Source organism: Panulirus ornatus, chromosome 50 (genome assembly GCF_036320965.1).
Source record: "Panulirus ornatus isolate Po-2019 chromosome 50, ASM3632096v1, whole genome shotgun sequence".
NCBI classification, from domain to species: domain Eukaryota; kingdom Metazoa; phylum Arthropoda; class Malacostraca; order Decapoda; family Palinuridae; genus Panulirus; species Panulirus ornatus.
The window spans coordinates 15,788,039-15,803,424 of record NC_092273.1 but is presented as its reverse complement, the minus strand read 5'-3'; the positions used below and the strand labels follow the sequence as shown (position 1 = coordinate 15,803,424).

The 15,386-nt window shown below is 40.5% G+C and overlaps 1 protein-coding gene across 3 annotated transcripts in view; it reads left to right on the top strand.

Moving 5' to 3' along the window:
• LOC139764642 (cyclin-dependent kinase inhibitor 3-like) overlaps nucleotides 1-15,386 on the top strand; it is a 1,341,657-nt gene that overhangs the window by 1,244,334 nt on the left and 81,937 nt on the right. The window lies entirely within an intron of this gene.

Genomic DNA, 15,386 nt, shown 5'->3' with positions numbered 1-15,386 from the left:
GTATGTATATACATGTGTATGGGGGGGGGGGGGGCCATTTCTTTCGTCTGTTTCCTTGCGCTACCTCGCAAACGCGGGAGACAGCGACAAAGTATAATAATGATAATAAAATATATATATGTGTGTGTGTGTGTGTGTGTGTGTATGTATGTATATATATATATATATATATATATATATATATATATATATATATATATATATAAATATATTCCTATGAGTCCACGGGGAAAACGAAACACGATAATGTTTCATTTTCCCCGTGGACTCATAGGTTCCAACAATGTTATATGGTTGCGAGGCGTGGGCAATAGATAGGGTTGTGCGGAGGAGGGTGGATGTGTTGGAAATGAGATGTTTGAGGACAATATGTGGTGTGAGGTGGTTTGATCGAGTAAGTAATGAAAGGGTAAGAGAGATGTGCGGTAATAAAAAGAGTGTGGCTGAGAGAGCAGAAGAGGGTGTATTGAAATGGTTTGGTCACATTGAGAGAATGAGTGAGGAAAGATTGACAGATGGGATATATGTGTCAGAGGTGGTGGCAACGAGAAGTGAGAGACCAAATTGGAGGTGGAAAGATGGAGTGAAAAAGATTTTGAGCGATCGGAGACTGAACATGCAGGAGGTTCATATGAAAGGCGTGCAAGGAGTAGAGTGAATTTAAACGATGTGGTATACCGTGGTCGACGAGCTGTCAATGGATTGAACTAGGGCATGTGAAGCGTCTTGGGTAAACCATGGAAAGTTTTGTGGGGCCTGGATGTGGAAAGGGAGCTGTGGTTTCGGTGCATTAAACATGACAGCTAGAGACTAAGTGTGAATGAATTTGGCTTCTGTTGTCTTTTCCTAGCGCTACCTCGCACGCGTGCGGGGGGAGAGGGGTGTAATTTCATGTGTGGCGGGACGGCGACGGGAATGAATAAAGGCAGCCAGTATAAATTATGTACATGTGTATATGTGTATGCATAGATACATGTGTATGTGGGCGGGTTGGGCCATTGGTTCGTCTGTTTCCTTGCGCTCCCTCGCTAATGCGGGAGACATCGACAAAGTATGATAAGATTATATATATATATATATATATATATATATATATATATATATATATATATATATATATATATATATATATATATACACCTTTCATGGACCTCCCACAGCCCTCAGAAAGTCTTATTGGGATTGTGTACCTATAGATCTTAAGATCATATATATATATATATATATATATATATATATATATATATATATATATATATATATATATATATATATATATATATATATATATATATATATATGTGGCTCTTTTTTTCTTTCTTTTTTAGGATAGCCAGAATCACATTAATGCACCAAACACAAATGAATTAAGAATCTAAGAACATTTCGACGAGATATCAATAATTGATCGACTGGATCATGATGTACGGAATATACCCATATACTTACATGTATATACGTGATATAGGAGACGTTTAATGTGCTTTCAATTTCTCGTTCTCATTACGGTGTCTGGTTGGGGGCATGGCCATGTTGCTGAGGTTGGGAGTGAGGCAAAGACAGTCGAGGAACTTCTTTGAGACAGTCCTGGACGATCCGGAGACCAGACAGAACGGAACCTCAGACCCAGGAAGTTCTTTAAGACGATCCTCAAAGGTCTGGAGACTAGACTGGACAGATAGAACCTGAGAACAAAGACGAAGTGAGAACGGATAGAGAACAAGGAGACTGGAGTTAAGGAACTGGGAGACTGGGTGAGACTGCAGTTGAAGAAAAGGAAAAGTATGAGGAGAGCAGTTGAAGAACAGTGAGACTGTGGAAAACAACAGATGAAGAACAGAATGACTGGGTGTAGAACTGACGAAGAACAGGGAGACTTGATAAAGAACAGGAAGAGAACAGAGGAAGAACAGGAAGAGTGGATGAGAGAACAGACGAAGAATAGGAAGACTGGGTGAGAGAACTGATGAAGAACAGGAAGACTCCGGAGAGGAGAACATACAAGAACAAGAACACTGTGATGAACTAAAGTTAACTAGCACAGAGATTGTAGACGAAAATACTGGTTACCTGTAGGATTGGACGGTGGCGAGGTGGGAACAGACTACATGCCTCGTAGTGGAGCAGAGTTGAGAGGGAAGTCTGGAAAATAATAAGACAAGAAAAGAGAATTATCAAGGCCAGCGGCTCAGGATAAAGCACCAGACACATCGGTGGACCAAATGATTGCAATAAACAACCCTTCAAAAAGGAGACTTTTCTCACTTTTCTGTATTCAGTGTCTCTCCATTTTGATCTTGCTTCCTTTCCTTCTGATCACCATTATGGTTTTTATTTTTTTTTCAGGGCAAAGGTGTGCTGTTTGTTGGTGATTTCTCCTTTATCGTTCACCTCTGGTCCTCTCTCTCTCTCTCTCTCTCTCTCTCTCTCTCTCTCTCTCTCTCTCTCTGGCAGGGTGGCATGAAAGGCCTTTCTTTCGCCTTAGGAACTCTTTCTGCTCTTCAGCGCTTCCTTCCCATCCGCTGAGATGTTGCTTCTGTCTTCCCATTCTACATGATTGATTTTCGGTCGCTGATCTCGCGAGGTGATGCGTATGTCCCAATACTTCATTATTAGGACCCGCGGCCGCGAGACCGGTTCATTTTTTTTTTTTTGCTTCCCATAGTTTTCTTGGCATGATCAGCTACGCGAGGGCTGACCGTTATTGAAACCTCCTCCTCCTCCTCCTTCCCATCACATCGAAGCTGTGGAGGAGTGAGTATCTTTTCTCCTTCCGATAACCGCATCCACCTGTGAGATTCAGACTGACGCACCCGGGGGTGGCTCCAGCTAGTCTTTGCTTTATTATATTTCTTTTATCACGTCTGTTATCCTCCCGCTCCTCTCAAGACGGCCATGAGGAATATCAAAGACGAGATCAGATACAAATTGAGGAATGCCAAGAACGTGTAGAGGAAGGAGAAGACGAGAGATGAAAGACAACAGATAGGCGCATTATGTTCAAGGTCTGTCCTGTACTGACACTGAAGACATGGAGGGAAAATATAGAGTCGACGTTGGTATAAGGACTCAGGATGGACTGGGGTAGATTCCAGTACTGGATCAGAGCCGGAGGTAACGCTTGGTTGAGAAATGAAAGAGGAGAAAAATCTCCTGAATATGGAAAACGTAGGAATAGAACAAATTACACAAGGCAGCAAAGAGGGATCTATGAAAGGCAACCTTTCAAAGCTGGTGTACACAGCGAAGAGGGAAGGGAAGGGTGAGTAGGTCAGAGCAGTAATACATTCTGTATGGGAAGGAGAGGCGAGTGTGTGTGTAGGTGTGTGTTTGGAAACTATCGGGTAATATCACTGAGTCGTACAACCCAAATAGCATTAAAAGAAAATTTTTGCTTAAAGATCAACAGGAAATGCTATAGACTCTAAGCTGGGAGAGGAACAGTTCGTCTGTTGGGAAAGACAGAGGTCACCACAGGTTTGGTGGTCACTCCGAAAAGGATCGTGGGAGTTGGTTGAAAGATCATTCACTCTGCCTTCAGTAGATACGAAAAAAAAAAAATTGCTTTTATTTCAGTATCGTGGTTGATTTATGAAAGAATTTAGATGATGAATATGAAATAAGAGGCAGATTAGATAGTAAAATAAATGGATAGTACGAACGAGCCACATGTGTTTAACGTAAGGACCTCTGAAAAAAAAAAATCAAAAGTGGCGTCGAGAAAATACAGTGTTCAGGAGGGAAATTATTTTACGTGGAAGATAAGACGGAAGTTAATGATGGACTGAAATTAGAGAGAACATCAGATTGTTTGGGGGTGATTGCCTGAGACAAAGCAGTTCGACCGTGAAAGCTGATAAAAGAGAGATAATGACTTTGTAAGCAGAACGGAAGATGAGCTTGACACAATCGTATGAGGCACGGCAATAAAAGACGTAGATAAGATCAGATTTCTATAATGTGTCTCTGTGCATTAACGGAGGGGGACCGAAACAAGATAAAGATAAGGAATAATGAAACGTATCATATATATATATATATATATATATATATATATATATATATATATATATATATATATATATATATCTTCTTTCTTCTTTCATACTATTCGCCATTTCCCGCGTTAGCAAGGTAGCGTTAAGAACAGAGGACTGGGCCTCTGAGAGAATATCCTCACCTGGCCCTGTTCTCCGTTCCTTCTTTTGGAAATATTAAAAAAAAAACTAGAGGGGAGGATTTCCAGCCCCCCGCTGGTATATATATATATATATATATATATATATATATATATATATATATATATATATATATATATATATATATATAGTACAAAATATAGAAACAAATTTAGAAGAATTCGCAGTTCAGGAAACACAAGAACAATATTAAACGAGGCAGGAATATAGAAAGTCCATCACTGGATACACTTAGTAGGGCCAAGCGAGACTGTATTGTCCATATGTGGAGCTTCGCTCATGTTCGCCCGTCTGATTCTCTCTGACCTTCGTAACAGAACCGAGTGGGTCAGCGTCGCGTTCCTCCTGTCCAGAAATGGCAGACTCGGGCCATCAAAGAGCTGTATGGCTGTGGTCATGTTCGTCTGGAGGTTGATAACAGGAGCTTTCTCTCTAACGTGAATGGCTTCTGATATCTGTAGTCTCCTCTGATGACTGCAGCTAGTAGTGATTTCGGTGTTATGGACTCTAATCTCCCTCGTTAGCCTCGTTCCATATGCTTTTGTCCATGATGTTGTTTGATTCCACCTTCTTGTAAGTGGAGCGAGAGGCGGCGGCTCAAGGTGCAGGTTGTGTATGATCAGTGTAGTTTATGTGGTGAGGCTGACAGTCCCCAGTGTTGCGTCGGTGTTCATACACCACATCGGTACGATTCATACTTCCGGAGCGACCTACCATACTGTTGTTCATGACGAGCGACTATGTTTTCGAATTGTCGTTGTATATTATCAGACTAATAATCCTTGTCTTCATCAATCGCCTTTGCAGTTTCTGGCCATAGTATCTCGCACGACCTACTCGTCCTTTCGATATGGTGTCGTGAATGCGTTCCTGTAGTAAACTTTAACTCTGTTGCTCTTATAAGGTCCACTGTATTCTGGAATCCATCATTACACGTATATAAAACCACGTCTCCTGAAAATGATCACGAATGATTTCGTATATCGGTTCCTTTTACGCTACAGGTAAAAAGAAAAAAGAAATGCCTAAAGATATTCCCCTTTCTTCCGTCCTTCGTGGAAAGGTTACATTTTTCCCCTCGGAGCCGACCCCTTAGCTCTCAAGGGAAAGGGTGGGTGGGGGAGTGAAGTGGAAGGAGATGAGGGTTAATGAGTTGGTGCCCCCCACCCCTCGCTGCCGACCCATCTGCCCTGAGGGCACCTCTGTTGAAGAGCTAATGAACCAGCTGTTATCGAGGTCCCTCAACTTCTAATTACAAAGGTCTCGGGGACAGCGCCTCTCCCACCACCGTCCAAATCGACATCATCAGGACCTCCATCAAAGTACGTGCAATGGTGGCTTATACAGTTTGCCTCTGACGTTGACCACACGACCTCTGTCGACGGGGACGTTACCTGTGTTTTAAGGACTGAAGTTATTGTCCTCCATGCTAATCTGATATATACCCTCACCTGGAGGGATGATGTGTCCATGTTATTCTGATATATACCCTCACCTGGAGGGATGATGTGTCCATGTTATTCTGATATATACCCTCACCTGGAGGGCTGATGTGTCCATGTTATTCTGGTATATACCCTCACCTGGAGGGTTGATGTGTCCAAGTTATTCTGGTATATACCCTCACCTGGAGGGCTGATGTGTCCATGTTATTCTGGTATATACCCTCACCTGGAGGGATGATGTGTCCATGTTATTCTGGTATATACCCTCACCTGGAGGGATGATGTGTCCATGTTATTCTGGTATATACCCTCACCTAGAGGGCTGATGTGTCCATGTTATTCTGGTATATACTCTCACCTGTAGGGCTGATGTGTCCATGTTATTCTGGTATATACCCTCACCTGGAGGGCTGATGTGTCCATGTTATTCTGGTATATACCCTCACCTGGAGGGTTGATGTGTCCATGTTATTCTGGTATATACCCTCACCTGGAGGGCTGATGTATCCATGTTATTCTGGTATATACCCTCACCTGGAGGGTTGATGTATCCATGTTATTCTGGTATATACCCTCACCTGGAGGGTTGATGTGTCCATGTTATTCTGGTATATGCCCTCACTTCGAGGGCTGATGTGTCCAACAGCCAGCTGGAAATACGCGTCAGTGCCTTTCCGTCAAGTTGAGAATTTCTGTGACGTTGAATTTCCTGCAGACTTGCCCGAGCGTGGAGCGCATGCGCTCACGACGGTGGCTTACATTACTAAGGTTCAGGACTCGGCCAGATAAATGAATAGGTAACTGAATAAATCAAATAATACATAAGTGGAAAAAGATGAAGAAAATAATAATAAAAATAATGTGTATATACTGGATGGCATATCACTCAATAAATGATTAAATGTTACATTAAAATTTCGTAAATGGAAAGAAAAAAAATTCTCCGGTTATTTGCATATCGTTAAATAATGAATGAGTGATATTTTGAGAAAAGATTCATTACACCAATTAACAAGTAATGAAAAAAAAAAATCAGCGGAATTAAAGAATTCTGGAAACGACTACATTTCGCACTGAAATAATACAACGAAAACAGACTAATTAATTCAGAAAAAAAAATGTATATAAAAACTCGCTCAACTGAACCGTGAAGAAAAGATTAATTGAGCGAATGATAACGAGAAAAGGTTATAATGGAACTAATTAAACAATCAGTCGCCGTGTGCCTGGTTCCTCCTGTGCTTGGCTCGCTGTAATGGAGACAGACAGACAGACAGGCGGTGGAGTGGCTGGCCCGCTGCAGGTGACGACGGCTGATCGAACGCGGGACTCGTAATTGGAACGGTAGTGAGGGTGTGGGGTGGGGGAGTGTGTGTGTGTGGGGTGGGAGAGAGAGAGAGAGAGAGAGAGAGAGAGAGAGAGAGAGAGAGAGAGAGAGAGGCACAACAGCGTTGGGGGTGAGGTGAGCCTCATGCTCCAGGACGTGGCTGGGGTGACTTGCTGGGGGAGAGGAGAGGTCAGGCGTGATGAGGGAGGGTATGTGACTTGCTGGGGGAGAGGAGAGGTCAGGCGTGATGAGGGAGGGTATGTGACTTGCTGGGGGAGAGGAGAGGTCAGGCGTGATGAGGGAGGGTATGTGACTTGCTTGGAGGAAGGGGAGGTCAGGCGTGATGGCTAGGGGGTGTGTGACTTGCTGGGAGAGAAGTTATGTGTGATGGAGAGGGGAGGAGGTGACTTGCTGGGAGAGAGGGAGGCTATGCATGATGGATGTGACTTACTGGGACACTTTGAACTAGTTGACTTACCTAATTTCCTCCAGTCTCTGAAAACTGAACTTAAAATCAGTTTCCTCTTGTGTTCTGTAAGACTGAACTTGCTTGGTTTCTTATCTTGTTATCTGATCTTTTAAGGCTCAACTTGTGCCGATTCTGATTGTCTTGTGGGAAGCTGAACTTACCATCAGTGGCATGTAAGTGGGCGAGGCGGGACGCTACCACTGACAGTCGCCAGGGTCAGTCATACGAGCGGATGTGGTGGTTCGTGCGAGGGAGGAAGAAGAACTATAGTGATGTCAGGACTAGGAATATAGATAATACGTTGACGTCAGTACTAGTAATATTGATAATACGTTGATGTCAATGCTAGGAATATAGATAATACGTTGATGTCAGGACTAGGAATATAGATAATACGTTGATGTCAGGACTAGGAATGTAGATAATACGTTGATGTCAGGACTAGGAATGTAGATAATACGTTGATGTCAGGACTAGGAATGTAGATGATACGTTGATGTCAGGACTAGGAATAGAGATGATATGTTGATGTCAGGACTAGTAATATAGATACGTTGATGTCAGGACTAGGAATGTAGATGATACGTTGATGTCAGGACTAGTGATATAGATAAGTTGATGTCAGTACTAGGAATATAGATAATACGTTGATGTCAGGACTAGGAATAGAGATGATATGTTGATGTCAGGACTAGTAATATAGATACGTTGATGTCAGTACTAGGAATATAGATAATACGTTGATGTCAGGACTAGGAATGTAGATAATACGTTGATGTCAGTACTAGGAATTTAGATAATACGTTGATGTCAGGACTAGTAATATAGATAAGTTGATGTCAGTACTAGGAATACAGATAATATGTTAGGACTAGGAATATAGATAATACGTTGATGTCAGGACTAGGGATATAGATTATACGTTGATGTCAGGATTAGGAATATAGATAATACGTTGATATCAGGACTAGGAATGTAGATAATACGTTGATGTCAGGACTAGGAATGTAGATGATACGTTGATGTCAGGACTAGGAATGTAGATAATACGTTGATGTCAGGACTAGGAATATAGATAATACGTTGATGTCAGGACTAGGAATAGAGATGATACGTTGATGTCAGGACTAGGAATGTAGATGATACGTTGATGTCAGGATTAGGAATATAGATAATACGTTGATGTCAGGACTATGAATATAGATAATACGTTGATGTCAGGACTAGGAATGTAGATGATACGTTGATGTCAGTACTAGGAATTTAGATAATACGTTGATGTCAGGACTAGGAATGTAGATGATACGTTGATGTCAGGATTAGGAATATAGATAATACGTTGATGTCAGTACTAGGAATTTAGATAATACGTTGATGTCAGGACTAGGAATGTAGATAATACGTTGATGTCAGTACTAGGAATTACGATAATACGTTGATGTCAGGACTAGGAATATAGATAATACGTTGATGTCAGGACTAGGAATATAGATAATACGTTGATGTCAGGACTAGGAATATAGATAATACGTTGATGTCAGTACTAGGAATATAGATTATACGTTGATGTTAGGACTAGGTATATAGATAATACATTGATGTCAGGTCTAGGAATATAGATAACATGTTGATGTCAGGAATACAGGAATATAGATCATATGTTGATGTCAGGACTGGGAATACAGATAATACATTGATGTCAGGACTAGGAATAGAGATAAGACGTTGATGTCAGGACTAGGAATGTAGATAATACATTGATGTCAGAGCTAGGAATACAGATAATACATTGATGTCAGGACTAGGAATACAGATAATACATTGATGTCAGGACTAGGAATATAGATTATACGTTGATGTCAGGACTAGGAATACAGATAATACATTGATGTCAGTACTAGGAATATAAATAGTACGTTGATGCCTGGACTGGGAATATAGATAATACGTTAATGTCAGCACTAGGGATATAGATAATACGTTGATGTCAGGACTTGGAATATAAATAATACGTTGATGTCAGTACTAGGAATATAGATAATACGTTGATGTCAATACTAGGAGTGTAGGTGATACGTTGATGTCAGGACTAGGGATAAAAAGGTGCTTTGATGTCAGTACTAGGCATAGAGATATGAGATTACTGTTAGTACAAGGAATTACATTAGTGTTAGTACTAGTATTAACAATGAACAACAATTACATTTATTAATATGAATATGGAAAGAATTACGTTGATTTTAGTATTAAGAATAAAGAAAAAATAATTACCTTGATTTTTGTACTAGGAATAAAGAAAAATACATTGATTTTAGTACTTGGAATAAATAAAAACGAATTATATTGATTTTGGTACTAGAAAAGGATAATTATATTGATTTTTGTACTAGGAATAAAGAAAAAATACATTGATTTTAGTACTAGCAATAAATGGAAACGAATTGCATTGATTTTGGTACAAGAAAAAAGTAATTACATTTATTTTAGTACTAGCAATAAATAAAAACGAATTACATTGATTTTGGTACAAGAAAAAAGATAATGACATTGATTTTAGTACTAGTAATTAATAAAAACGAATTGCATTGATTTTGGTACAAGAAAAAATAATTACATTGATTTTAGTACTAGCAATAAATAAAAACGAATTACATTGATTTTAGTGCCAGGAATAAAACATATAGAAATACACTGATGTTATTAAAAGAAGTAGTCAAGGAATTACATTGAGATCAGAAGTAAGACGATACAGAGATGATATCATCTCTGTCTTCCTGAAGATGAAAATTATCACGAAAACGCTCAGGTTCATTTTCAGTGTGACTACCATCATAATGACCCAGGGTGTTGTAGAAGTCATATTTTACTAACGAACGAAGGCTCGCATGCCGATTTATCCCGGTCGTGCGCGAGATCATGTAATTGTGTGTCGTTTTCGTATCTTAATTGTTATAGGGTAGGTTAGAGGAAGCGTTGATGCTCGGTGTATTGCAGTGTACTGGTATATGGCAAAGCTCCCGTGTCTGGGGCGATGGAGGTTGTTTTGAAGGGCTGAGCGGGAGAGAATTCATCCTCTCTCTCTCTCTCTCTCTCTCTCTCTCTCTCTCTCTCTCTCTCTCTCTCTCTCTCTCTCTCTCTCTCTCCATGGGGGGTGGGGGGGGGGGAAACGAGGCGAACAGCCAGCCTGGATTTTAAGCCCCGTCATGCCGTGGCGCGTGGTGGGTTTTGGAGCGGCGACGGCTTCCCGGGAGTCGAGCGACCTCGCCAGGATAAGGCGAGGGCTTCCCGACCGCCATCGAGTGGTGAGGGAGGGAAGGGAGGTGAGGGAGCGACTGTCGCTTGGCTGGATGTGAGAGGCAAGTTGAACTTGACGTCGAGACGAAAGCAGTTTCCCTCTGACGACGCGACTTGAAGCAGCAGCAGCAGCAGCGAGGCGATGATTTATGCCACCCCTCCTCCATCTCTCGCTGATCGTGTCACCCCTTGGTCTGAAACGAGGGACCACAGACAGACCTTTGGTGGTAAGAAACGTCATGTCTGTCTGTATCCAGCAGGTGTCTTGTTTCATGGTCTGTGAGATGGTCCATTATAAGAGGTTGATGGGCGGTGCTTGGTTTGCATACGGGGGTGTGGGTGTGGTGATGATGAGGTGTGTGTGTCCGTGGTCCGTAGGAGTCCCCGTGGTCCGTAGGGGTCCCTGTGGTCCGTAGGGGGGTCCCTCGCGCTGTGGTATCAGGTCCTCCTCCCCTCTGGGTCATCATCACTGGAGTCGTCATGAGAGATGTGAGTAGCATGGCCTTGGTCGTCAGTCATCTGCCAGGCCTCTCGTCTTCATCATCACGTCGTAACAGCCAGCACGTCACACACCAACGGACGCACGCACACGATTCCCTGACAGCACCATTTTCTCTCCGGAATTCTGCTGACGTTTCATGATAGGGGTGACTGCAATAGAGTGTATAAACGCACAGAGGTGACTGCAGTATAGTGTATAAACGCAAAGCAGATCATTTCTCCATTTTAACTGTTTCTCGCAATGGAATTACTTCTCTCCCTTTTTGAACGTTAACGAATGCATTCACAATTGATTCGTTCTCTTAACGTAATATCATAACACTTGGACTGCATGTTGATTGAAGAGGTATGGGCTATTCTTATTCTGTCTTTTTTATTTCCACATTGTTTCGTGTTCTTCCACTTCTTTCTGTCAGTCTCATTTCATCTCGTATATGTATATACCATATATATACCATGTATCTCGTATATGAATATACCACCTGCTGTACCATTTACGTATAGGAAAAACAGAATATCATTTTCAGTGACGTGTGGCAAAATGGCCCATGAATTTGAAAAAGACAAAAAAAAAAAGAGAAAATGGTCGGGAGCATTTAGAAATGGCCTGTTATTTTTTTTTTCGTTAAAAAAAAAAGATAGTTTAGCGAGCTTACAGAATACCGAGGCGATACATCCACTGCCTATAATGAATATATCTCACGCAAGCAAATTAGTAAAACAGAAGCAACGAAAATTTCCGTATAACATTGGTTATATATATATATATATATATATATATATATATATATATATATATATATATATATATATATATATATATCTTTTCTTTTAAACTATTCACCATTTCCGCGCCAGCGAAGTAGCGTCAAGAACAGAGGACTGGGCCTTTTTTGGAATATCCTCACCTGGCCCCCTCTGTTCCTTCTTTTGGAAAATTTAAAAAAAAAAAAAAACGAGAGGGGAGGATTTCCAGCCCCCCGCTCCCTCCCCTTTTAGTCGCCTTCTACGACACGCAGGGAATACGTGGGAAGTATTCTTAATCCCCTATCCCCAGGGATATATATATATATATATATATATATATATATATATATATATATATATATATATATATGTATATATATATATATATATATCCCTGGGGGATAGGGAGAAAGAATACTTCCCACGTATTCCCTGCGTGTCGTAGAAGACGACTAAAAGGGAAGTGAGCGGGGGGGCTGGAAATCCTCCCCTCCAGTTTTTACGTTTCCAAAAGAAGGAACAGAGAAGGGGGCCAAGTGAGGACTTTCCCTCTTACGCTCAGACCTCTGTTCTTAACGCTACCTCGCTGACGCGGGAAATGGCTAATATATATATATATATATATATATATATATATATATATATATATATATATATATATATATATATATCATATAAATGTTCAGACGTTTTCTTGAGAAAGTTCCATCATGGATGGTAGACTTATAGAAAATCAGAATGCGTGCATTTTCGTAGAAAACGATGTGAGTGAGACGGACAATAAGAGCTATTCATTTATTGAATCAGGTTGGCATGTTCATTCATCTAGAGAAAATTACAAAAAAAAATAAATGTAAAGAGCAAATGAGTCTACGTTGCTGGGAACATTTAGGTATATAAATGAAAAAAATAGCACACACACACACTTGTCCATTTATCGAGGACTCGAACCCATGCGTTTCCAACGCCGGGCTGGCTAATGATGACTCGTGGTGTGTGTGTGTGTGTGTGTGTGTGTGTGTGTGTACACATAAATGTAATAAAATGGTATGTATAATACAAGGTTAAGATACGGGACGCGAGTGTAAAACTCTCTCCCCGTAGCACACACACACACACACACACTGATCACAATTTTACATTACCTGGATTTACTCCTCGTAATCTAAAGGACACAGTTACTGTAGTGTTGTGTACGGAACTGTGATAAAATGACACATAAAAAATGCAGAGACTATAATTCTGTAGGTTCTACCAAAATTAGATTATGAAAGTGATACAATTAAATATAGATCGACACCAATTTTCCCCTCCGTGTCTCAAATCGTGTTCACACCGACCACCCTCACGTCTCTTCCCTTTTGATCACTCCCTTAAAAAGCCTTCACGAGTGTGTACCAGGCCTCACAAGGTCCTTAGTGCTACTCAGACGTCCATCATCCGCTTAGGAACCAATGATCTTTCGTTGATGCCGCTCGTTGCCAGTGCTCGCCAAGCGCTGATCTCCCCCACTGTCAACACCACTCACGGCCACACTGAGCCTCCTCGGCGCCCATCGAATGCGTTTTCAGCCGCTTATAACCTAGTTTCCAGTACGGGGTAAAAATGGCTGGTTCATAGGCCTTCCGCGGCCCTCACGGATATGGAATTTTCGCAACTAAAAAAAAGATACAAGGAAAATTATTATCGTTATTATTATTATTATTATTATTATTATTATTATTATCATTATTAAATATATATATATATATATATATATATATATATATATATATATATATATATATATGTATATATATATATATATATATATATTTCCTTTTTTAATTTACTTATTTATTTTATTTATACTTGATCGCCGTTTCCCGCGTCAGCAAGGCTGCGCCAGGAAACAAACGAAGAACGACCCACCCACTCATATACACATATACTGTACACGCATAAACGCCCATACACGTACATATACATACACATATATACATGTCAACATATACACAAAGCTACATATACATATAAGAATACACATACACAGACATATGCATGTATGCACATGTACATATTCATACTAGCCCGCCTCTAATCCATTTCCGGCGCTACCCCACCCCACAGGAAACAGCATCGCTGCCCACGCTTCAGACAAAAAAGGCCACATCCGTTCACACTCAAGTCTCTAGCTGTCATGTGTAATGCACCGAAACCACAGCTCCCATTATCCACATCCAGGCCCCACACACCTTTCCATGGTTTACCCGAGACGTTTCACATTTCTTGGTTCAGTCCATTGACAGCACGTCGACCCCGGTATACCACATCGTTCCAATTTACTCTGTTCCTTGCACGCCTCCCACCCTCCTATATGTTTAGGTCCCGATCGTTCAAAATCTTTTTCAATCCATCCTCCATCTTTCATACATGCTCGCTGTTTTCCGCATGAACGAAGTAGCGTCCAGAACAGATGATTGAGCCTTTAAAGAAAGATGATCCTCATTTGACTCTTTTTCTGTTCCTCGTTTAAAAAAAAATACAAGAGGCAAAGTCTTCTTCAACACACAGAAGATTTGTGGTCTGTATTCTTTCTCCCCCATCCTAGGACGATATATATATATATATATATATATATATATATATATATATATATATATATATATATATATATATATATATTATTATTATTATTATCCCTGGGGATAGGGGAGAAAGAATACTACCCACGTATTCCCTGCGTGTCGTATCGTAGAAGACAACTAAAAGGGAAGGGAGCGGGGGGGCTGGAAATCCTCCCCTCTCATTTTTTTTTTCAATTTTCCAAAAGAGGGAACAGAGAAGGGGGCCAGGTGAGGATATTCCCACAAAGGCCCAGTCCTCTGTTCTTAACGCTACCTCGCTAATGCGGGAAATGGCGAATAGCATGAAAGAAAGTATATATATATATATATATATATATATATATATATATATATATATATATATATATATATATATATCATTTTATTTATTTTATTTTGCTTTGTCGCTGTCTCCCGCGTTTGCGAGGTAGCGCAAGGAAACAGACGAAAGAAATGGCCCAACCCACCCCCATACACAATGTATACACACACACGTCCACACACGCAAATATACATACCTATACATCTCAATGTACACATATATACATACACAGACACAATACATATATACCCATGCACACAATTCACACTGTCTGCCCCCATATATATATATATATATATATATATATATATATATATATATATATATATATATATATAATGTGTGTGGTTGTCAATAGTTCACATAGGTGCGCTGATAAGCACGAGGAAAATGAAGCACATTGAGTTCCCAAGTGCACTTTCGTGTAATGATCACATCGTCAGGGGAGACACAAGAATGAGATAGAAAACTTAGTG